The following is a 22581-nucleotide window of genomic DNA, read 5'->3' on the forward strand; positions in this document are numbered from 1 at the left end:
TCCTATGACACCATTCTGAAATGGGCTTTCCATATCTCTTCTAAATAACTGGCAGTGCTTCCATCGTCAAATGCATTTTAACATGCTCCACCTGCCAAGAACATAAACTTATTCTTGCTCTAATGAGAGAATATATTATCCATCTAACCTTTACTTAACTTTGATCGATTTTTTTTTAAGATTTGCTTTTATAAAATCCAGAAAGTCCATGCAGAAAAAAAAAAAAAAAAGAAAGAAAGAAAGGAAGGAAAGAAAGAAATGGCAACACAAAATAACCTGAAGGATGTTTCATACCTAAAAAGGGAATTTTTAACCACAACCTTAGTCATAAGCCTTCAACAGGCGTAATAGGAAGCAGCAAAGATACAGAGTCAAGGAGAGAATCCGGCTGCAGGACGACTCAGGTTGGAGGGGGAGGGGGTGACGGGACTCACAAGCTGGCGGAAGTGGGGGCTGTACCTTTGTCACGGCCGCCCCCACCTGACCACCTGTAGCAGCCTCAGAGGAAGCAGACACCCCCACACACACTTTCCAGTTGCATCTCAGCAGCCGCAAAGTACGCACACACAGTCAGCCGACGTACACAACTGTATCACAAGCATCGGTGTGAAAGGGGAAAGAGCTTCAGCTCGTGATGGGGAACCTGTGTTATTCAGATTCTGCACTAAGCTCTGCTGAGGGGAGACCCCTCTAAACATACACCTACACAACCCTGCTTCACCAGCCTCCCACGTCTCCAATGCTGGTATCAAATATGAGGCTAGAGCAGCAAACACGCTGGGGAGCCCCTCGGGGTTCGTTCTTCTGTGTCCACAAATGGAAATATGCCAACGGCTCCAAAAGCAGAGAGGACCATTCCCTGCTTTCAAATCCAAGTGGACAAAGAAGAGACCCATGGCCCTCTGAACCGACATTGTCCTACAAATGAAAAGGCTGGCTCTTTTTTTTATTGAATAAATGTAACTCACATGCTTGGAACAGTGTCCTTTGAGTGGGGACGCTTTAGACACATACAGAAGTCCAGGGGAGAGAAAACAGGAAAAAAAAGAAAAGAAAAAGAAGAACAAATGTTTACAAGTCATTTTTAAAACCTTGCTTTGTTCCACCTGAGTAATTTTTATCACCATTTTAAGAAGCTCAATTAAAATGCACCTGCAGTGTACATTGGGAGAGAACACACCTGCTTTTCAAATATAACTTGAAAATAATGTGGTTTCCCCACTCCCTGTCTTGGGACGCTCTCATTTTATATTCTCCTCTTACTTCAATTTAATTTATATTTAATTACTTTATATTTAATTTTAAATGAGAAGAAAAATTGAATAACCTCAAAATTTGGCCACACTTTGTGTGTGTACACAACGTTTAGACCGTAAGAGGCCATCCTAAAGGAACCTCCTGCTTTCTTAAAGAATCATGATTTACCACTAATAATATTCTTTGTCCACTGAGGCCAAAGAAACTACAGGAACGTGTATCCTCACATTCCCACTTCCCATGTAACCCGCCTAGGGCCATCTTGAGTCAGGACACACAGAAAGCAGAGGCCTCCTTCCTCCGCCCAGCCCAGCTGAGTTCCACAGTGCTTGTTAAGACTCAGGACGAGGGTAAAATGTACTTCTCCAAAGGGTCACCACTAGTGTGAAGATGCTCCAGAGAGAGGTTCTGGCAAACCCTGCGTGCTGGCTTCATTTCGGACGCCTCTGGCAAGAAACAGCTGCCTTTGGCGTGTCTTCCAAAAGCAGGCTATGGCATCTGCAATTGCCTTCTTTACAAGAATGCAAATCCTATCGCCTGCAGACTACCCGAAGCAAGTGAGCGAACAAGTGAGGGAGGAAACACCACTAAAATTTTGCGAACTGTAGCTTTCATCACAGATTTGGAAATGTCATTTCCTGCCATCGCCGCTCCCTAGTGCGCACAGCCCTCCACTCCTCACCCCTTACTCACAGCCCAGCATAATGGCTGTCCTGGCAGCAACCTCAACTCACTCTTCACTAGCACCTGCTAGAACTCCACCAGGAGAAAACAGTATAACCACAAGGGAAACCCGATACAGTATTTAAGAGATCCACAGTTTGAAGTTTTTCTTTCTTTTCTTCCAAAGATTACCACAAAGTCAAATTCCAGCCTCATTAACAAGACAATTTAATGCTTTTGTAATTCCACTCCTACGTTTATGCCCAGCACAAATGAATATGTTGTGTTCACCCAAAGGTACCTTCTAGAAGGTTCCAAAAAGTGCTATTCATGATGGTGCCAAACTGAAAGCTACAAAGATGAATAAACAATAGTACAGTCACACAGCGGGATACTGTGTACAATGGAGAACAAAGATCAACCATCACACAACAATCTGAATAAATTTCACAACCATATCAATTGAAAGAAGGCATGCAAAATAGTATATGCTAACTACCCATGTATATAAAGTTCAAAAACAGAAAAAGTTATTCTTTTAAAAGTCAGAGAAGCAGTTATCATGGGTGGGGTGGTTCCTGGAAGGGAGCATGAAGAATTTCTGGAACACTAATAATGTTCTGTGCCTTGATTTGTGAAAACTCCATCAGTCTGATGAATATATGTGATATGCATTCTTTTATCTATGTATTCTCCTTCAAATAAAAAGGTAAATACAATTAGCTTCTCTCGAGAAACAGACTTTCAGGTGTGAAAATTAGAGTGGCTCAGATACTAAAATGGAGCTTAAGAGCTGCGTTCAAATTCCAGGTTTTACCATTAATTACTCAACCTTAACTTCTCTGGCTTCCACTTATTCAAAATGGAGCCAGGGCCGGCGCCGTGGCTTAACAGGCTAATCCTCCGCCTTGCGGTGCGGGCACACCAGGTTCTAGTCCCGGTCGGGGCACTGGATCCTGTCCCGGTTGCCCCCCTTCCAGGCCAGCTCTCTGCTATGGCCCGGGAAGGCAGTGGAGGATGGCCCAAGTGCTTGGGCCCTGCACCCCACGGGAGACCAGGATAAGTACCTGGCTCCTGCCTTCGGATCAGCGCGGTGCGCCGGCCGCAGTGGCCATTAGAGGGTGAACCAATGGCAAAAGGAAGACCTTTCTCTCTCTCTCTCTCTCACTGTCCACTCTGCCTGTCTAAAATAAAATAAAATAAAATAAAATAAAAATGGAGCCAGTAGCAAAGACTGAATGACCAAATGCGGATTTGCAAATGACTACCACTAGTGCCTGAGACACTAAGTAACACTGTACTTTTCCAAGAATTTAAAGTTTTAAGGTTGGATACAAACATAAGTATACATGTAACTGGTAATACAGCGCTACCAATTTGGTATTTGAAGGCTTCCTAACGATCAAAGGCACGCAGCGTTTGTTCCACCCAACTTAAAGCACCCCTACTTAAATCGACAATTTGAAACACTGGGAAAGTTTTATTAACAGAAACTTGGGGGAAGCATCATGACACACAAGATGATGCCAAGATTAAAGCTGCACACCGGGGCTGGTGTTGCGGTGCAGCGAGCACTGGTCTGAGTCCCAAGAGCTCTGCTTCCCATCCAGCTCTGTGCTAACGCACCTGGGAAAGCAGCAGAAAATGGCCCAAGTGTTCAGGCCCCTGTCACCCAACGTGGGAGATCAAGATGGACTTTGAGGCTCCTGGCTTCACCCTGGTACAGCCCTGGAGAGTAAACCAGTGGATGGAAGAGCTCTCTCTTTCCCTCCTTCTCTCCCTCTCTAACTCTGCCTTTCAAACAAATAATCTCAAAATAAATAAATAAATAATAAAGCTGAGTACTAAGTGCACCAGATGGATGCCTCTCACCCTAACAATCTTCAGTGCTCTGGCTCAGTATTTCCTTCTCTTTGTCACTCACCTTTCATTATTGTTCCCCCCTCCCCTGCTTCTCACCCACTGAAATCCGATTCCCAATTTAGTCCCTGGTCAAGGCAAGCCCCTATGGTGGGGACACCCTTCCAAGCTATGGGGCCTTTTCCTTCCTCTGAAGCAATTCTCATTTAGTGCCAGAGTCTCGGATCGCTGAGCCCTCAAGTCGTGATTTAACCAGTTACATGCTCACTGTCTACCTCCCCCAGGGAACTGTATGTGTCTTCCCAAAAGGCAAGGCCCTGTGCGTGATATTTACTTTAATGCCCTCAATACCTTGTACGTTGTAACTACTAAGTGCTTGGCACCCAGGGCCCTTGCTGGGGGTTCAGGAAAGCACGCCATGTCTAACCGCACGGCTAGGGTGCCCGCTGGGACTTCTTTCCTGAGTGAAATGCATTTGGCCGGTGGCATGTCACATCTAGAATTCTCTGTCAAGTACTGACCTTCTTTTCTCTGGGCTCTGCAGTGTAGACCAGCACCGTGAAATGGAAATATAAGGGGGGGGGGGGGTGGCACATACGTGCATGCATAAGTTTCCAGGAGCCACATTCAAAAGGGAAAAAGAAACAAGCGGAACCAATCTTAGTATTTCTTACTTAAGCTATATATGCAAAATATTGTCATTTGAACCTGTCATCAACACAACAAGAATCATGAAGAAAATGTTTCATATCTCTTTTGTGTATAAAATCTTTGAAACCTGATGTGTATTTCACAGGACATCTCTGCTTGGATTAGCCGTACTTCAAGTGCTCAAAAGCCACACGTGGTTGGCAGGGGGCCCCCACGGTGGACAGGGCAGATGAGAGCCCACGCTGGAGTACGTGCTTTCCATCCATTCTGAAAAAAAATTTAAGATCCAACAATCCTCTAGGGATTTGTGGTACTCTTCCTGTATCTTGCTCTTGGAAACCAAAGAATGTATTTCAAGCAAAAGCATTTCTTACAGTTGTTGCCTTCAACATCAATCTCATAGTATCTGCCAACCTAATACTTAAAATGGTGATTTAACAATCTAAAAATGGTGATTATGTAATCTAAACTTAATAATCTAAAACGTGGTAGGCTGCTATGATTTCTAAAATTAAATTTATAAATTACGTAAAGTGCATAAATTTGTAAAATTCTTTTCTTAGGACAAAACTCAACCATATAATCACTGGGACTATTATTCCGCTTATGTCCTAATCAGAGCAACTAGCCTAGGGCTCTGCCCCAGGAAGTGCTCCGTCATAAATCCACAGTGAAGGGAATGGGCAAGCAAGAATCTGGTATAAAAGGCCCAGCCTTCCAACCGCTAGCCAGTTAAAATATGGTGGCATGAGGTGGCATTTGTTCACAATCATTCATGGATCAAGAAATGAAAACCTGAAGAAGCACATTCAGGCAGAATCGAAGTTTCTTGAAAATCAGTCCCACAACGGGGGAAAATCACTGGCAAACTAAAATTAAACCTCGTTATCATGTACAAGTTATTAAAATGTCTACAGTACTTTGGCATTTTATAAAGTCCTCCACTGCATCTTATCTAGACAACAAACATACACCAAACATCACCCAAGCCAACTGGCACAGTAGTTTCTTTGTCCTATGTGCCACAAGAAAACAGATCTTGAAATATGTGCTCAAACCAAGTAACTCATGGGGACACAGCCTTAAAGAATATCTTCTATTCATGAGAAATCTTCTCCATTCATTTTTACCAAGCAGTGAAGCATATTTTACATCTGATTGTAAGTCATTGAAGAAGTTTTTATTTTGGAATTTTATGACGATCATGTTAAGGATTTGTTTCTACTGTGGACATCACAAGAAAAAATGACTAATTACGTGGAGAGAGAAGATTCAATGAATCATGGATTCCAGCAGAATTTCCTCAGTTGCTGAAATTATAATTAGTAAAATATTTAAGGAGGAAAAAAGAGATTGGCTTAAGTTAGTCATAGTCTTTTGAGGGGGAAAAGATAAGACTTTTTTTTACTGGCCTAATCTCAGATCTAGAATCTGAAGGGAGAACGATCACAAAGGTTTCCAGAAGGTCAAATGTGGAATAAGTACAAGAAAAAAATGTGCTAACTGTGGAGACCTTGTCTTATGAGATGTTATTATTTAGGTCTCTGAGTATTCTTAACAGGTATTCAGATCATAATGTACTTTGGAATGGTTCATGAATACAGCACAAAAAAGCTGAAGATGTTGGCAGAGAACTGTGAAGCAAGAATCTAGAGGCTGGTGTACGGTGCAGCAGTTAAACTGGCCTTCCGGACGCCCCCATTTGGTGTCAGCACTGCCTGGAAGGAACCCTGGCTCCTCTTCCAATCCAGGTTCCCATGCACGTGCACTCTGGGAGGCAGCAGGTAACAGCCCAGGTATTTGAGTCCTTCCACCCACATGGAAACCTGGGTTGACTTCCGGGCTGCTGGCTTTGACCTGAACCGGTCCTGGCTATTTCAGGCATCTGGGGAATGAACCAGAAAATGGAATATCTCTCTCAATCTCTTTCTCTCCCTCCGTGAACCAGCACTGTCAGATAGCAGGTTAAACTGCTGTCTGCAGCACCGGCATCCCATATGGGCAATGGTTCGATTCCTGGGGGCTCCACTTCTGATCCAGCTCTCTGCTATGGCTTGGGAAGGCAGAGGAAGAAGGCCCGAGTACTTGGACCCAAGCTACCCATGTGAGAGACCTGGAAGAAGCTCCTGGCTCCTGGCTGTGGATCAGCACAGCTCCAGGCCGTTGTGGCAATTTGGGGAGTGAACCAGTAGATGGAAGATTCTGTCTCTCTCTATCTCTCTCTGTCTCTGTCTCTCTGTAACTCTGACTTTTGAATAAATAAATAAATCTTTCAAAGAAATTTTAAATAATCTAGTACACTACCTTAAGAAGAAAAATGTAAAAAAAAAAAAATGCTGGATTTTTATTCTAATAGTAGCCCAAATACATAAAAACCTAACTTTTACTTTTGGGTGAAAATGCACAAATCCATTTGAAACTAATCCAGCAACAAATTCTTATTTGGCTTCAGGTACACAACAGCATACCCAGGTGTTTTAAATTAATAATAATATTGCTACATGAACTGGTGATTTTCAGTTGTTTATGCATTCTACTAAAAATCATTAAATATTAAACATCATGAGAGTCTAAAGACGTTTACCCCAATGTGTCTGAAACGTGTGTGTGTATGGGTGTGCGTGTGTGTGTGTGTGTGTGTGTGTCCATCCCCAGGGAGATCCTGACCGACTGCAGACTCTGACTCAGGAGGTGTGGGGTGGGTCTAAGGCTGCATTGCTAACAAGCTCCAGGTGCCACCAAGCCGCTGGCTGGGGACAGGCACTGGGGAGCCAAGCTCCAGCCAAGCTCCAGCCAAGCCTGTGGGAGGCCCCACAGCCTCTGCTTGAGCCTCTCCAGTGAGCAGGGGCTGAGGGCTGCTGCCGTGGGTAGACATGAAAGGGATATGACCACAAAAACGTTGCATCCTCTCCTGACAGCTGCTCTCCATGGGCCATCCCCGCTTCCTTCGGCTGCTCTAAGAACTAGCAGCTTCCAGACTTCTCAACATCTTGATCACAGATGTGGTCAACATCTGCCTTTTAACAAATCTCTCAAGACCAGGCGTCGTATTCCACACCCGGGGCAAGCAGACATGAGAAGGGATGGGTGAGACCAGTAAGTCCCCTGAGCCTAACACAGCCCCAAGGAGCTGTCACCTTCTGTGAGGGCCTCACTGCACTGCAGGTGCACAGTGCTGTGGAAGAACAGGCACCAAGCAGGTGCTCCACATTCTGCACACAGACAACTCCATCTTTTTTTTTAAACTCAAATGTAGGAATTTACAGTTATACCTGTTTAATGTCATCTTGTTGCTTTGGGTGTGGCATTCTCCAAGGTAATGTCAAATTTTTAAAATAAACGACCAAATCAGAAATATTTTCAGAAAATGACTCACACAGATCCTCATAAAAATTTACAGATCAAGAGCCAGAGCTTGGCGCAGTGGGGAGAGCCACTACCTGCAGGGCCAGCATCCTATATGGGTACTGATTTGAATCCCAGCTGCTCCACTTCCGATCCAGCTCTCTGCTATGCCCTGGGAAAGCAGTAGAAGATGGTCCAAGTCCTTGGGCCCCTGCACCCACGTGGGAGACCCAGAGGAAGCTCCTGGCTCCTGGCTCCGGATTGGCCCAGCTCTGGCCGTTGCAGCCATTTGGAGAGTGAAATGGATGAAATGGATGAAAGATCTCTCTCTTCTCTCTGTCTGCCTCTCTGTAACTCTGCCTTTCAAATAAAAAATATTTAAAAAATTTATAGATCATAAATGTATCTAGTAGATCACATACCCAAACACACACACACACACACACACACACTTAGTAATAATAATTATAGAAAAGAACATCCTTGGGACCACTCGCCAGGCTGAGAGATAAAACACTGGCAGGAACTCTGAAGGCCCCAGTGAGCCACCTGCCCAGTACATTCCACCCATCAGCTCTGCGGGTAACCATTAGACTCATTTTATGACCATTACTCCTAGAACTTCCTTTCTTGTTTTACCACCTATGTATGTATTCCTAACATTATCTTTAGTTTTGCCTGCTTTCACACTTCACATGAATACAATCATTCCACACAGATCATTCTGTGTCTTGGTTCTTTCATTCCATAGTAAGATTCACCCATTCTGTCGCACGTTTCTTTGTTTCACATACACATAGAACTCACTACATGCCCCTCTCTTAAGCACGTCACGGATACTAACTCATTTAATTCTAACAGCTCTATCAGGTAGACAGTGCCATTGTCCCCGACGTACAGATGAGAACCACGAGGTACACTGAAGTTAAGAAGTTTGCCCAGGATCACACCCTAAGTGGCAAAACTGAACCCAGACAGAATCTTTGTTCCTAACCACCAAGCAATGCCGCCTCTCCGCACCCTCCCATACGTGGTTTTCAAAGCTATTATGCACTGCCAAATAGTATCCCAGTGCATAAGTACAGTAAAATGTGTTGATTCAACATAACATAATGTTGATGAGTAGTTGGCTTGCTTTTAGTTTTTGTTCCATTTTTTAAGTTAATTATTTTATTTGAAAATGGGAGGGGGGCAAGGGGGAGGGGGGAGAACGAGAGAGAGAGAGAGAGAGAGAGAGAGAGTATGAATCAATCTTCATCTACTGGTTACTTCCCCAAATGCCAACAACAGCCTGGGCTGAGTTAGGTTGAAACCAGGAGCCAGGGACTCAATCCAGGCCATCCACTATACCGAATACCCACTCCCAGTTTTTTTCTTATGAACACAGCTGTTTGAACATTTTTGTCTGTTTCTTAAATATACAGGGAAGAGATGTTGTTGGATATGTACCTTTGAGTAAGATTGTTAAATTATAAAGTTATCTACAGGTGCAACCTGATTAGGTAATAAACTCTTTTCCAGTGTTATTGTGCCAAGTTGTACTCCTACCAGTTGTATACAAGAACTCCCATTCATCCACATGCAAACCAACACAAAGTATAACCAGATATTTTCATCTGCACCCATCCAGAAGGTCTGCCACGGTAAGTTATTACAATTTTGACCTACGTGTTTGATTATCAGTGAGACTGAGCATCACATATATAAATGCTGCACTGGGGAGCACTGACTGTTCTGTGGGCAGCAAGATGTCACAGATGATTGTTACAGCAGCAGAGTCGTGCAGGACATTCACTCACTCAACAGGCCACTTCTGAGCGTGCCTCTTAGTGCCCAGCGGTGTTCCAGGCACTGGGAATCCCACACTAAGCCAAAGGAGAAAAGAACAGAGAAGGGGCCGGCATTGTGGCATGGCATGTAGAGCTGCCAGCTGCAGTGCCGGCATCCCATATGGGCGCCAGTTCAAGTCCCAGCTGCTCCACTTCTGATCCAGCTCTCTGCAATGGCCTGAGAAAACAGTAGAAGATGGCCCAAGGCCTTGGGCCCCTGCATCCATGTGGGAGACCTGGAAGAAGCTCCTGGCTCCTGGCTTCAGATCGGCACAGCTCCAGCCATTGCGGCCATCTGGGGAGTGAACCATTGGATGGAAGACCTCTCTCTCTCTCTCTCTCTCTCTCTCTCTCTGCCTCTCTGTAACTCTGCCTTCAAATAAATAAATAAATCTTAAAAAAGAAAAAAAAAAAAGAGCAGAGAAGCAGGAAGGATCTATGCTCAAAGATCCAAAATGCTGAGACCATGGCGACATGGAGACAAAAAGAACCGATCTCAGACAGTGTGGCCGAGAGGCAAGGTGGACCCAACAGTGCAACTCAGAAAATTCCAGTGGTCAGCTTCCCTTTCGAGGATTTCTTTTCCAGAGCAAACCTCTAAGTAGCCAGGAAGCACAAAAGCCTCTGGCTTCCGCAGCCAACACACTGATGACAAAGTGAAGGCAGCGTGCCCCAAGGGCGAGTCTTTGGAGAGAAGAAGAAACGAAACAATCTGCCTCTTGGTCTCACGGTATGGAAATGCAGTTTCAACCTACAGAATGCAAAAAGTCAAGGGGTGTGGGTGAGGCCACTGTGGCACTGAGCTGAGGACAGGGTCTCCGACAGACTGCAAGGGAAAACAAACCAGAGCTGCACTAGAAGAATCCCCCATCGCACGGACACATGTTAACAAAGAAGCTGCAGAAGCACGAACATACACTTGAACTCCCTGGGAAGTGTGAAGCACAGCAGTGCCCCCACCCCCCCATCTTGCCGAGCCAGTGGCTCCGTCCCCACTCTGTTGTCTCCTCTGACTCGTGTTTTCTGCTAACCTTCCTCTTGGAATCCTCTGACAGTGACTCACCGGCCGGCGAGGCTACTGGGCACCACCGCAGCCCTGCACAGTTGGTGCTGTGTAGGCGGCCAGCGGCTCGGGGGACTGCAGGCTCTATTGGTGATTTCCTTTCTGCGTGCAGGGAAGGCTGGCTTTTTCTGCCACATTTCCCTCAAAGCACAGCCCAGATGGGGGGCTGCTGCTACAGGAAGACGTGGCCCACACTGGGTCCCTGCATCACAAGGGAACCAGAAGCAGCAACGAAGAGCCAGCGGGGGGCCATCGGCACACCGATGGACTCTCATAAAACCAAAAGACCAGAATTCTTTAAGAAAGCTCCAACTAATATTTTCCAACCTTTCACTGAGAGCAAGGCTAAAACCACATGTTTTGAAGGTCTTGCATGGGGTTATTATTAGAAGTCACAATTCTATTGATACTGATGAGTCATTCGTATGGGCGGAAACCAGGAGCTCCATCCCATGGTGTTGCACAGACACTGGCGCTATGTGTTCGTTACTGGACAGAGAGGTGCCGGGAGCTGAGCTCCTCCAGGCTGTGTGCAGCTATCCAGTTCCAGGCACATCTGCCCTTAATCCTCCTCTCCACAGCGCTGAGGATGAGCCGATCGACCTCTGTCTACACCAGAGGAAGTGAATGCCAAAACCTCAGAGAGCGGCACCATTTCATACTTTCCGATGAAAATAAGCAAAACCGACCTCCGAAAACAAACAGTGAAACCATCTCAGAAAATACATGCTGGCTTGAAAATGACCTAGGGTCAGGTGTTTTGTTTTCACCTCAATAACACACAGTGCATATAAACAAAAGCTGTCATCACACAGGGACTTGAGCCATGAGAAAGCACGCCAGGCAAGTGACTCTCACTCCCTCTGCCGCCTGAGCTCTACTGGGGGGCACCTGCTTCCCTCGGGGTAGGGGTTGGCGATGAGGGTGTGGAGAAGTGGGTCAGGTTTCCGTTACTCCAAGAAAGGTTTCCCCCAGAAAAGGAAATGAAACAACAATCAGTTTTCCTAAGGCATTTCCAGAAACGCTGTGACGCTTGGAGCAGCACGGGTAGAAGCCAGTCCAGTTTTTCTACCCTGCAAGCTGAAGGCTGGGTTTGGCTCCTGGAGAGAGAAGGGCACACAGCTCAACAGCGTCCGCGGATCTGCGAAGATCCTCTCGGCAGCGAGCTGCCCCGGCGCTGTCCCGGGGCGGCGCTGGTACCGTGGGCAGCTTACAGTGCGGTCAGCTGAGCGCTGAACAGCTGCATGAGTCAGCATGCGCTTGTGGAAGGAGACTGCTGACATGCTAAATGACTCTTGCATACTTAAGGTGCACACACCTACCCAGCAAAAACAAAAACAAGGGTACATGCAAACGAGCTAATGGGAACCTCTCTACCCCTGCAGTTCCTGTTTTCCAAGGTTAGACCCACAATACAAAAATGTATGCCACTGCTCACCCAGAAGGAACGGCGAGTGATAATTAATACCGGCAATAAACAAACAACTTACTCTCGGTGTTGCCATGTGTGCAACAGCTGCATTCAAATCTCGGGAGCCGGTTAATTTTAACTGGTTTTCCTCCCCTTCTGAAAAATCAAAATAGCCGCCATACCGACCACAGAACTCGTAACAGACAAGCACAGTTCCTGTTTTTCAGAGGGGACTTACTTTCAAACCCACAACATCAAGACGCTTAACCTAAGTGGAAATTTTCAATGTGTTGTCTAATGTGGAAGACTTAGACCTGTGGGCTCATTCCGATCCCATGCACACCGGGCAGTAATCCCTTGCTAGAGTTTGCCCAACGTGCTTTTTCGTGGCCCCCTCCCCCCTTTCATTTACTACAGGATTCAAAGGGCCATGGGAAACCCGGCTGCCTGGCACTCAGAGTGCACTTTGCCATAGGCATGGTGCGGTGCTAGTGAGACAGCACTCCGAGATGCCCGTGAAAACAATCTGGAGTTTAAACCCTGGGTGGGGAGTTAGATCTGCAATTTAAAGAACAGAAAATGACAGTGTAAGGATCCGACAAAAAGAAAACACTCTCAGAGGAGCCGCCTAGCTGGAGCAGGACGGGGGGCCAAAGTGCTCTAATTGACGCTACTGGACTTCATCCTCAGCCTCACCCCAGCTCTCCGATACGGCTTCTGGGATTAATCTCATTCTGCAGTGCCTGGCTTTCTCCTAGGTTAGCACACCATATCCTCAGAAACAGTTTTACACTGCCGAGTGTTGAGTCCTCATGTTTTCCCTCCAAAAACAGTGATCAGCAATTAGAAGAAAAAAAAAAAATAAGGTGGAGAAAGAGCTACAAAGTGGAAGGAAATGAAGTCTGGGAGAAAGGAAGACAGAGGCCTAACTCAGCTGGGCAGACACAGGAAGAGTCGGAGCTGGAGCCAGGTCCTCACGAGACAGAGCAGTTCTAGAGAAAGCCCCCCCCCCCACACACACACACCTCCCGGGCACCCTGCTCAGGCGGACCCACAGCAGAGGAGGGATACCGAGGCCAGGGGAACAGTTCCACACACAGACACTAGATGGCGCCATCAACTCAGCATAGCATGGTTGCTGCAGCAGTTTGTGGTGGGGGAGGGGTGGTCTGGAGGGCAACTCCAGACTCTCCACGGCCAGCTTTTACCAGGCAGCAACCCTACTAAATTGAGCACGGCTTCACCAATCAACTCCCCTCACACCCGGATGTCACCACCACCCCAACAGTATGGGACTTACCAATTTGGAAATACACTTACCAATTTTTATGAATGAAACTGGAAGGCAGAGAGGGTAGGTAAGATTGGATTCAGTGCTTTTTTTCTCCTAAGATTCAATATTCAAGGGGATACGAGAATGTTGGTCTCATTACTGCTGACTGACAAAAGTCCCTCATCACGGACCACCTGCCTGTCCCTGGTAGCTTGGTTAAATGTCAACCACCACCGCAACCCGCCACATAGGTTTATGTGATCAAACCCAAGTGCCTGGCAGAGGGCGATGAGGCTCACTGACAACTGTAGTATTAAACCCTCTGCATTTGGGGTCTGCTCTGTATCCTTGAATTGGCTTCCCTGTATTCTCTGCCCAGGGTGAGGTTTATAAAGAGCTTTTTCTTCGTTCAGAAATGTACTTCCATCACCAGGTTAGCAGTGTGGCAAATGCTAACAACCTCATGTTCAGGGTTTTCCTTCTCTGGCTTTGTTTCTTATGAATGCGCTGATGCCTTGAAAAGCCATGCACTGGGTGTGCTCACAGTTACCAACATCTGAGCAAAACCTGTTCATAAAACCCTTCCCTGAGGTGGAAGTCCAGGGACCAGTTAGGGGAACTGGGTGGCCAAAAAGCACCAGGGAACAAAGCCAAAGAGCAAAGACAGAAAGAGGGTGCTGGGAGAGCTGACGTACACCCTGCCCCACTTGTTTATAATCAAGACAGAAGCCATCAGCCGTGACACTGACCTTGCCGGGGACATGGACGAACAGGAAGAGCTAACTCAACCTATGTCGACATTTCCCTCTTGCTAATGTCGTTCAGAGTTCATTTTCATTTTTTCCAGTTTGACTTTTCGGGGCTTATTCATTTGCATAATATGGAATCTGGAACCCATAGAGATAGTCTACAAATCAATGCAAGTAATTCTCACACTAAATCAGCAGCTTCGATTGAAGCTCATCATTGTTTGCATAGACATCTTTATGCACAGATTCATCGAGTTGATTTTTTTAATCACTTAAAACCTCCAACACTGACACACGCGTCTCCCCATTTAGCCATCTCCAGAATTTGAACTAAATGCTGAAAAAGCAGCACAGTACATTCATACTGTTGATCATTTCCTGAGCCGAGCGTTCAAGTCGCTCCCAGGAATAGTGCCTCTTGACTACAGGCGGCAGCCAGGGTGACTGCCCCGGCAGAGCTGAGCCAGCATTCTGAAGAGTGACCCTGCAAACTCAGGGTGGCTGGGGGTCACCCCAAACCCACGGCCAAGCTGAGTCGGTTAAAACCATTCACCACTCAGTGCCAGGGTTGCAACATGCTCATCTGGCAAGCTAATCTCTTCCTGAAATTGACCAGCATGAGAACAAAGGTTGCCTGCATTTATCTGTTGCTGGTAGCTAACATGTCTAATTAGGGACTCTCATGAAGTTGGTTCTGAATGAAGTAAGAATTTCCAGCAGAATACTTATTAGAGGGATAATCTCCTTTCTCTACCCCACCAAAAAGAAAAAAAAAAAAAAAAAGGTAAAAAACAAATTCTTCCCTAACAGCAAGGTATAGGGGGTGAGTCACAGGTAAACCCTGAGGACAGAGCCAGGGCTCTCTCATGGCCCAAGACAGTTCTTTTGCCTTTCCATGCCGTCGAGTTTTCCTCTGACCCCTAAGTGGGAGCTAAGATGTCCGGAATGCAATTTGTTCATAAGTCGTGTGAGAGACAAGAGATGCACTCCCTCGGGTTCCCTCAGGAATTCTTTTCAATTGTAGTTTTCAAACAGATGTCCACAAGACACCCAATATTCCAGCGTGAGCTGGCCCACGTTTCCACTCCTGAGAACTCCTACAGAGGACGGTTCTGACTTCAAATGAAGAAGTAAAGGAGAGAGACAGAAAGAGAAGGGCGTAGTGGGGTAGCTAAGAGAGCTGGCCCTGGCGCCAGACAGCCAGCTTCCAGTTCCAGCTCTGCCACCCATTCATTAGCTGAGTGACATCTGTGCTACGGTTTCTGCCACCGAGACGCCCAGCTCCGGGTGTCACGAGGACTGCATGTGTTAGTGTAAGCAGAGCATCTCGGAAGTTCTCCACACAGCTTAGCTATCACCAAAGACAAAGGAAATTCTGGGGTTCTAGCAAATGGACACCATCAGCGTTCCGAAGCTGTGCCTCCAAGACGGTGTGCAGAGGATGCAAACTGCCTGCTCCAGGGCAGCCAGAGGTTTCAGACTGAAGCCGAACTCACATTCACTGCAGATCCCTGCACAGGTCCTAGGCACTTCAGATGACCCAGAGGGACCGTCCACCTAGAATCTGACCAATCAAGTGTCGCCAAAACGCCCCTAACTGTGCTCAAAGTAAGAACCCTAACCTATATGGAAGTGAACAGCAACTCTTGGCCATTCGTTCTGTTTTTATCAGGTTCTGAAAACACTGGTAAATAAATCAATTCTGGACTCTGTACACAAGAAATCACCTTTTGCCAAAATGGCCTCAGGTGTTATGTCGCAGTCTGTGCAGTAAAGGGCCAAAGACAGCAGTGGACTAACAGGATCAGAAGGCCAGGAGGAAAACGCACACCCTCAGTTTCAGACTGGCCTGGGCCACAGTTAGTTCACCCCACAATTCCCTTGGGGGGGCTTCCCCAACCTCCCCATCCAGTCAAATCCTCCCACGGCCCGCTCTCACACTTGGAACCCTCCGTCCGGGAAGCAGGTATCTGTTCCTAAAGGCCTGGTGTCTTCCTTCCCACTGAGGGCGGGGCCCAGGGCTGAACCTGCTCCCCACTAGCACCAAGGATGTCTAACATGATGCCGGCCACTCCGGAGACACTGGGCACACATGCACTTGAGGAGTGAAGGAGCCATCTGCCTCTATGAACGGTGTTTCTGGACAACGGGCCCACCCTGTACTAGCCTCAAGCCTCTCTACTGCATAGACTATGGGACGGGCAGAAAATGACGACCGGCAGACACCCGGGCACTGCATGGGAAGGAAAGTTGCTGAGCAGGCACGCTTTGCTCTCTACCTATGGAACAACAGGAACTGTTCCTCTGTCCCAAGTGTGAGGACCCCAGCTTTCTGTAGATTAGACTCAATGCACATCCCAACCCTGGGCGGAAGGACACGGGGAAGAGGGACCAAAAGACCACAGTGCAGGACTCCAGTGGGCCCTGGAAACTCAAGACAGCTCCCTTCTGAAACTCCCTGGGAGTCTGTGTGCATGCCCGGGACCCTAGGGACTGGTGAGGATAACAAGGGGTGCGGGATGCGGCTGCTTGGGGAAGGAGAGATGAAAGGTGACAGCACGGGAGGGAGCGCCGAGCCCACGCGGCTCTCAGCACAGCGGCAGCAGCCTGTCCTACAGCCTTCAGGAAAGGAACAAAAAAAAAAAGGTCAGGGAGGAGAAATGACACGTCTCAGAACTAAAGGACAATTCATGATCAGGCTGGGGAACAAAAGGAAAGAGAAGCCGGGGAATGTGCTGGGGCATCGGGGTTGAGGCGGTCGCTGGGGGAGACCCAGGCGCTTGGGCTGAGCCCAGTGCCAGGCATCAATGCGCGTGAAAAGGCTTTCAGATTGCGGAGGTTTATTATTTTGGAAAAAACAAAGGCGAAATTCCTGCCTGATTTTTGAAGTAGTGCCACTAGCAGGAGGAGGAGGAGGCTGGATTTACATATTCTTCAGAAATGAAAGGGCCCTTGAAAAGGACGCCAGGATGCTTCCAGCTTTGAGGCAGCTGAGCTGAATGCTGATAGGAAGACTGCCTTTCAGTTTCAGGTGGATTGTATTGGAAATTAACAAAAATGTGGAAACCTTGAATTGACAAAGGAAGCCAGCACCACTTGTCTATTACATGTCATTCCAGACCCAAACACAGGGTGAGTTACATCTTGGGCAATCTTAAGGAGTTGAGGAAAGGTTATGGTCACAACAGGTTTCAATTTGGACTGGAACAATTTGTAAATATTGACATGAAACTGAAAGACGAGACAGTCAAGGGTCATACATTGTCACTGACAATGCGGAGCTGTTTCCCTCAATCCCAGGGCTGTGCGCTGCTTTCCCCCAACACGGCTCCAGCTCTGCACAAAGCTGCTTATCGGGTTTACCAAAGAAATTCCAATTTTTGCAACCAGCCCTGACTTCTGAACTTCAAATACCTCTATTAGGGTCATATGTCATTGAAGCTTCTTCAGCATCCACACAGGGAAAGCAGAGCGGGAGGCACATGTACGCTGTCGTCCACATTGCAGATTTTGTCAAATACATTCCATCCTGCATGTTCCGGCTGTATTGTTCCCTATTCTGAGAGTAGGGGCCGTGTTATCTACATGCTACAGTCCTACGCCACGCCCATGGCTGACTCAGGGGTATAGTGTGTGAGTGTATACAGGATGGGGAAATAATCTTTAGACCCTCAAGAAAACACATTGCATTGAGATGCAGTTCATTCCGACATTAAGATCGGAACCTTCCAGCTTCATAGGATGGGCACAATGCCTACTTCCCAGAGTCACTTTGAGGAGCCAAGAGGTATGCCCAGGGAAAGTAGTGAGCCCTGCCACTGGCACACCAAGAGCATTCAACAAGTCAAGTTCATTATTTTAGTGGGTCTTTCCAAATGCCAAACTCCCATGGAGGTCTCCAGTCCTTAAAGAGCCATGCTACCCCATCTGGGCACTAACAACACTGAGCAGAGGGCTCAAAAACAATGAATTATATACATGCGGAGGACTACACTGTACCTCTGCTACTAATTATTTGGCCTTTTATGTTGAATTCTCTGTTGAAAAGAAGTTGCCAATCCCTGAGCCAGACTCAGTGCTAACGTCATATATATATATATATATAAATAACATATTTCAGTTGTTCTAACAGTGGCACCCATTTCTTTGTTGCACACTCACAGATCAACCAATATGTGCCAGGTCTTCAGAAAATAATTAAATACCGAAATTTGAAAGGTAAGACATTTCGGGTGGCCACCAGGCCAGCACTAGCGCTTAGATGTGCTCTCATTCAAGTTTTCTTTCTTAATTCAAGCCTTTAAAAAATTAGCAGACTCCACCTAGGAATCCCCAAATCCAGCTTCCCTTGGACAAACTAGACCATGTGGCCACACAAAGCCAGCATTCCCACCAACTCCTGCCCGGCAACAGTCGACAGCAGCGAGCTGCAACACAGCAGTGGTCGCCCGCGGCTCCAGCACACACCCCCTCCTCACCAGGACCACACCATTTGTAGGGCGTGGTGAACCCGTGGTCAAGAGTTATTAAAGATTTCAAGAAGACAACAGCGGAAGCTTAAACCATGTGTGAAGTCCTCGGGGTGGGGTGGGGGTAGCAGGGTAACTGCACAGGTGGTATGCCCAGGAAGCAGGTCCTGCTCCTCACCCCCTCCACAAACAGGAAGGTGTGGATGCACTCCAATACGTGCTCATCCATTCAACAATCAGGCCAGTATGCAAAAGATACCAGACGTCCTCCTCCCCACTGAAATCCAAGGGCCAGAAACAAGGGGAGCTGCCCACAGCAAAGCCAGAGTGCCACCAAGGTCTCTCCTCCTTCTGAAAGCTGGATCCACACTGGCCACCAAAGTGACAGTTAATCCAAGTAAAATTAAACTGCTCTCAACAATGCAGATTGGCCCGAACCCTTTTGTTGGCATCCTGGGAGCCTCGATTACAAATGCTAAGGAACAGCTCCCAAGCGCTAATGAATGACTCAGTCCCGGTGGCTGTGCAGACAGTGGGCCCAGAAGTGAAGGGCTGGCCGAGGAGAGAGATTTGAACATGAACCTGACCATCTGGCTCTCTGAGGCTCACTTTGATCACAAAATGAATTGCAACAAATTGAAGAGCACATGGCTAGAGTTAATTGTCTCATCTATAATCTGAAGCTACTTTTAAGCAGTTATTATTACCCTCTATCAGGTGGAAACGCTTCCTACCATCACTGCAAAGTGCATTTTCCTGATGAACTGTAATGGATCATTAAATTCCATATCTGAGGAACAATACTTTGCACTCATTCACTGCCTTTCATCCAGGGAATTTCAAGGCGGTGTGCAAAGGGTTCAGCCCCTCACCCAGCAGCCAGAGGGGAGCACCTGAAGGGAACTGCTGGGCGATACCCAGTCGAAGGGCATAATTCAACAGCCAGGGAATACATAGCTTCCTCCAGGCTCTGGCAACATTGAAGGGGAACTAGGGGGGTCTCCACTGCCTCCTCCCTTTCTGCCTCACCCCTTCTTCTCTAGGGCAGATCCTGGCATGCAACGTAACAAGGACTGAAAAGTAACTGCCAGGGGTGTTCAAAAATTTTGAGTTCAGACACACACACACACACACACACACGAGAGTGTTTCTCCTTGTGATCCCAACTGGCATGTCATTCTACCTGCAGAATAGACAGAATTCACCCAACACATGTATGATCACCAAACAGCAAATCCGAAGCCTTCCAAAATCCAGAATGAACACACTGCTCTGCACACATAAAGTTACATTCTAACAAAAGTACTTTACTCCATGGTTGCTTTTTTTTTTACCACTTCTGGGACCCATTTCTTCTCCATCCCCCACCCCCCAATCCCTGTGCCATCTGAAAGATGTTCAAGTCTCAACAACAGCAAATAGGACAGAGGTGGGTAGCCAATGCATGTTGTTTTTTTTTTTTAAACCAGAACCCTGGAAGGGAAAAACACATTGCAGCCACTCAAAGTTTTGTGGTGAAATTATAAACTCCTGAAGAACTGAATTTATAATGGAAATGCTGACAGACCTTTCACTGGAGCAGTCTGAACGCAACACTGTAATTTAGCAATCTCTCTTACAGACTAAAGACTAATTCTAACAAGATGTCATTTTGACTCACGGTTATTATTACCTGCAAGAATGAAAAAAAAAAAAAAACACGCCGTTTCCCTTGCGAGCTGCTGGAGACCGAGGGTGGGGTGGGCTCCCATTTGAAGCCAGACGCCCCCTCCCTCCACGAGAGTGGCAGCCCTCCACGCTCAGCACGTCAGCCAGAGCCTTCGCAACTCAACATGCCCTTCCTACATGTTACATTTTAATGATCTGAGAAAACCGTTATCAGAGTTAACATCTCTAATTTTACTCTAAACAGACAAAAGCAAAATATCTCATTAGGCATCATCTCCGCCAAGGTTCCCACCAGGCAGGAAAGGATTTTTATCTAAAGTAATTACCCTTTTTAGTTAAATACGCTCAACAGATGAACTTCACAGAGTGAGAGACTGTAGCACCAGACAGCGAAGGTGAACACCGGGGGACGCCGCGCCTCCCCACCCGCGCGCCCGCGGGGGCGTCTGCGGCTCTGTCTCGCGGTGGGGGCGCCCTCGTCCTCCTCGATCCCCGGCGGCCACGGGTCGCGGCGACAGCAGTGGCCAGGAGGGCCACAGACAAAACCAGCCGGGACACTGGCCGCCCGGGGAACTCCGCCCCCCTCCAAGTTGTCCAACTCGCTTGCAAGCAAGAGGGTGCGGGACAACCCGCGCGCCACAAGCCCCGAGGGAGACACTTGCGCCCAACCCGGCCCGAGTTCTTGCAAATCCCCATCCAGATCGAGGCGGTCGAGATGCTAGTTGGAGTCCCCGGCTCGCGGGCAGCTGGGGTAGCCCGTGAGCGCCGCCCGCCGCCCTGTCCAGAGCGCCCGGCCGCACAGGCAGCTAGAACCGAGACCCACGGCGCGCCTCGATCTGGGGGGCCGGGGTCTCCCCGACCGACATCCCCAGGTGGAGCTCCGGGGTTGTGTGCGTGCGCTGCACGTAGGCTTCGTGCAGTACCCTAGGAGAGAGAGGTGCGAGGCTTCCCTGCCCGAGCCTCGAGCCCCAGGTTTAAGCTCCGCGGGACGCATTCCGACAACCCAGGAGGCAGAGATTCCACTCAGGTGTGCGCCGCGAAGCCCCCAACCCGCCCCTTTCCTGGGAGCCTGAACTTGGGCTTGGATCTCCCGCCAGCCGCTGCGGTCTGGGCCACCGGCGGCGGCTGACAGCTGAGCGCAAAGGCGCGGCGGCCGCGGACGCCGCGGGCGGGGAGGCGGCGGCCCGGCTGGGCGCGGGGCTCGCGGGCCTGGGGGCCGGGCGGCCCAGGCTTGGCCCGGCCGGGGCAGGGCCGTGGGTCTGACAGCTGCGGCAGCTCCCGCGGCCGCGCGCTTCGCTCCACCCGCCCTCCCGCGCCTGACTTATTACCCTCTGCTCCTCCTCCCCCTGCTGTTCCAAAACACCCGTCGACGCGAGCAAAATACAATGCCGCCTCGCCCGCCGTAAACAGCCGGGCGGCAGAGCGCCCGTTCGCCGCGGCGCCCACCCGCTTCCCGTTCCTAGAAAATGCCATAAAAGCGGGAGGGCGCGGGGCGGGCGGCTGCGCGCGGGGCGCGGGGCAGGGCGGCCGCGGCTCCGCTTCCCCACGCCTCCCCGCCTGCCCCGCGCACCCGTTCCCCCTGCGCGCTCGCCCGCCGCCCCGCCGGGGCCGGGGACTCACCTCGCCGGAGAACTTGGCGTCCTTTCCGCCTCCTCGTCCCCACGTCTGCCCGGCCCGAGCCCCGTCCCAGCAGCCGGCGCGGCGGGCGGTTCGGGGGGTCACCGAAGGCTCGCAGAGGGGACGCGCATCACATGGCAGCTCGTTCCCAGCCCCCGAGTGCGCCGGGAAGGGGGAGGGGAGGGGCGAGAAGCGGCCGGGGAGCGGGCGAGAGCGGGGCGGCGGCGGGAGCGGGCGGCGAGGGCGCGGCGGCGGGAGCGGGAGCGCTGTGCGACCGCAGCCGGGCGTGCGCGGCCGCTGCTGTGCTGTGCGGCGGCGGCGGCGGCGGCTGCTGCGGCGGCGGCGGCTCGGCGGTGTTTGCTCCGTGCCGCGCGGCTTGCGCTCTCCCTGGAACGCCCACACTCTCAATCGCTACATTGTTGACATTCGGCGCTGACGTCACCCGCTCCCCATTCACAATAACTTTACGGGAGCCGGGCAGCGCACCTCCCCGGCCGCTGGGGCGCCGTACGCCCGGCGACTAGCGTAAGCCGCTCCGCGAATGGCGCTCCGGGGGCGGGGGCGGGCGCGCGCTCCGCCGGCTCGCGGGAGGGGGCGCGCCGAGCTCCCCGCTTTGTGCGGCCGCGCGGCCCGCAGAGCCCTCTGCTCCGGGCGGGGCTGCCCGCTCGGCTGGCAGGGCCTTGCAAGAGCAGGGCTAGGGGTTTGGGCTTGGGGAGGCCAGGGGGG

The 22581-nt window shown here is 49.3% G+C and overlaps 1 protein-coding gene across 1 annotated transcript in view; it reads right to left on the reverse strand.

The window, feature by feature from the left end:
- The window catches only part of BACH2 (BTB domain and CNC homolog 2), a 381025-nt gene extending 359103 nt beyond the window's left edge, over nt 1-21922 (reverse strand). The window contains exon 1 of the mRNA XM_062187613.1: nt 21859-21922. The gene's annotated coding sequence lies outside the window, so the exon portion shown is untranslated. The remainder of the gene's footprint in view (nt 1-21858) is intronic.
- Between the last annotated feature and the right edge of the window lie 659 nt (nt 21923-22581).

Source organism: Lepus europaeus, chromosome 3 (genome assembly GCF_033115175.1).
Source record: "Lepus europaeus isolate LE1 chromosome 3, mLepTim1.pri, whole genome shotgun sequence".
In the NCBI taxonomy this organism is placed as follows: domain Eukaryota; kingdom Metazoa; phylum Chordata; class Mammalia; order Lagomorpha; family Leporidae; genus Lepus; species Lepus europaeus.